Consider the following 3,217-nt stretch of genomic DNA (forward strand, 5'->3'; position numbering starts at 1 on the left):
ATGTCCTACTGAAGCTTGGCTAGCCATGTCTAATTTCTTTAGAATAAAGCTTTAGACTAATATTGCATGATTCCTGGAATTCTTATTAAAAATTTTGAATCTCTTTATTTTCTTTTCCATATAATTTTCGAAAAATCCAAAAAAAAATAAAATCTTAAAATCAAAAATATTTTTATGTTTCTTGTTTGAGTCTAGTGTCTAATTTTAAGTTTGGTGTCAATTGCATGTCTTTATTCCTCTAAATTTCGAAAATTACATGCATTATGTTCTTCATTGATCTTCAAGTTGTTCTTGATGATTTCCTTGCTATGATCTTTGATTTTAGTTGCATTTTGATTATTCCTCATCATTAAAAATTCAAAAAAAAAATTTTTTTGTGTCTTTTCAAGTCAATAATACAGAGAATTGAAGATTCAGAACATACAGCAGAGGAATTACACAGAAAAAGCTGGGCGTTCAAAACGCCTAGTGAGGAAGGAAAACTGGCGTTTAAACGCCAGCCAGGGTGCCTGGCTGGGCGTTTAACACCCAAAAAGGTAGAATTTTGGGCGTTAAACGCCATAATGGATACCATTCTGGGCGTTTAACGCCAGGATGGCACAAGAGGGAAGATTTTGTTTTTAATTCAAATTTTTTTCAAGTTTTCATAATTTGTCAAAATCAAATCTTTTTCAAATCATATCTTTTCAATCATATATTTTCAAAATCAATTTTTTTCCATTTTCAAAAATACTTGCTAACAATTAATGATTTGATTCAAACATTTCAAGTATGTTGCCTTTTCTGTTGAGAAAGGTTTAATGTCTGAATCATATCTTTTAAATTTCTTGTTAGCCAAGTCATTAATTTTAAAAATCAAATCTTTTTAAATTGTTTTTCAATCATATCTTTTTAAAACCATAACTTTTCAATCATATCTTTTTGATTTCTAATTTCAAAATCTTTTTCAAAAATCACTTAATTTCTTTTCCACTCTTAGTTTTCGAAAATCATCAATCAATTTTTTAAAATTTCTTCAAAATCTTTTAATTTATTTTCAAAAATTTCTTCCCCTCTTCTCACATCCTTCTATTTATGGACTAACACTCCTCCTCAATGCACAATTCGAACTCTATCTTTCTTGATAAGTTCGAATTCTTCTACCTCTTCTTTCTATTTTTCTTTTCCTCTGACACCTCAAGGAATCTCTATACTGTGACATAGAGGATTCTATATTTTCTTGTTCTCTTCTCTTTCATATGAGCAGGAGCAAAGACAAAAGCATTCTTGTTGAGGCTGACCCTGAACCTGAAAGGACCTTGAAGCGAAAGATAAGAGAAGCTAAAGCACTACTCTCTGTAAAGGACCTAACAGAAATCTTCAAACAAGAAGAAGACATGGCAGCCGAAAACAACAACAATGCCAACAATGCAAGGAAGGTGCTGGGTGACTTTACTGCACCTACTCCTGACTTCTATGGGGGAAGCATCTCTATCCCTGCCATTGGAGCAAACAACTTTGAGCTTAAGCCTCAATTAGTTTCTCTAATGCAACAGAATTGCAAGTTCCATGGACTTCCATTGGAAGATCCTCATCAGTTTTTAGCTGAATTCTTGCAAATCTGTGACACTGTCAAGACCAATGGGGTTGACCCTGAGGTCTACAGACTTATGCTATTCCCTTTTGCTGTAAGAGACAGAGCTAGAATATGGTTGGACTCACAACCTAAAGAAAGCCTGAACTCTTGGGAAAAGCTAAAACTTTTCGTACCTGGCTCAGCGGATGTATCTATCAATGCATTCAGAGGGGCTGCCCCTGCGTATTGTGACTGAGCAACGTCGCTGTTGGGTGCTATAGGTGGAGGACGACAGATCCTACTCCGTCTGATACGGCCCGTTCACTCATTATTGATCAAGCATTGGCCCCTTATAAAGCTAAAGACAGAAGTCAGTAGTCACTCCGGAAGAACGAATGTTTTCGGTAGTAATAGTAAGAAAAAGCGCTAGGAGAAGGCCCCTTGGATTCTTATGATCCTAACATTTACATATATACATATAATATAGGCATCCCGCCCACACGCCATTATCAAAGTACAGGCGAACTAGTCACTGCCTTCTTGGCAAAGTTCTTTCCACCTCAAAAATTGAGTAAGCTTAGAGTGGAAGTCCAAACCTTCAGACAGAAGGAAGGTGAATCCCTCTATGAAGCTTGGGAAAGATACAAACAATTGATCAGAAAGTGTCCCTTTGACATGCTTTCTGAATAGAGAATCATAGGTATCTTCTATGATGGTCTGTCTGAACTGTCCAAGATGTCATTGGATAGCTTTGCTGGAGGATCTCTTCATCTGAAGAAGACGCCTGCAGAAGCTCAAGAACTCATTGAAATGGCTGCAAATAACCAATTCATGTACACTTCTGAAAGGAATCCTGTGAACAATGGGACAAATCAGAAGAAAGGAGTTCTTGAGATTGATACTCTGAATGCCATATTGGCTCAGAACAAAATATTGACTCAGCAAGTCAATATGATTTCTCAAAGTCTGTCTAGAATGCAAGCTGCACCAGGCAGTACTAAGGACGCTTCATCTGAAGAAGAAGCTTATGATCCTGAGAACCCTTCAATGGAAGAGGTGAATTACATGGGAGAACCCTATGGAAACACCTATAATCCTTCATGGAGAAATCATCCAAATCTATCATGGAAGGTGATGAGCGGATAATTTGTACCCTTTTTGGCATTGTTTTTAGTATGTTTTTAGTATCTTTGAGTTAGTTTTTATTATATTTTTATTAGTTTTTAGTTAAAATTCACTTTTCTGGACTTTACTATGAGTTTGTGTGTTTTTCTGTGATTTCAGGTATTTTCTGGCTGAAATTGAGGGATCTAAGCAAAAATCTGATTCAGAGACTGAAAAGGACTGCAGATGCTGTTGGATTCTGACCTCCCTGCACTCGAAGTGGATTTTCTGGAGCTACAGAAACCCAATTGGCGCGCTCTCAAAGGCGTTGGAAAGTAGACATCCTGGGCTTTCCAGCAATATATGATAGTCCATACTTTGCCCAAGATTTGATGGCCCAAACCGGCGTTCAAAGTCACCCTCAGGAATTCCAGCGTTAAACGCCGGAACTGGCACCAAAATGGGAGTTAAACGCCCAAACTGGCATAAAAGCTGGCGTTTAACTTCAAGAAGAGTCTCTACACGAAAATGCTTCATTGCTCAGCCCAAGCACACACC

The 3,217-nt window shown here is 37.1% G+C and overlaps 1 non-coding gene across 1 annotated transcript; it reads right to left on the reverse strand.

The window, feature by feature from the left end:
• Positions 1-2,128: 2,128 nt before the first annotated feature.
• LOC130978290 (small nucleolar RNA R71) lies at positions 2,129-2,236 on the reverse strand. Its single transcript, XR_009085942.1, has one exon. It is a non-coding gene; the product is annotated as a small nucleolar RNA R71 (small nucleolar RNA).
• Between the last annotated feature and the right edge of the window lie 981 nt (positions 2,237-3,217).

The sequence above is a fragment of the Arachis stenosperma genome, chromosome 4, assembly GCF_014773155.1.
Source record: "Arachis stenosperma cultivar V10309 chromosome 4, arast.V10309.gnm1.PFL2, whole genome shotgun sequence".
NCBI classification, from domain to species: domain Eukaryota; kingdom Viridiplantae; phylum Streptophyta; class Magnoliopsida; order Fabales; family Fabaceae; genus Arachis; species Arachis stenosperma.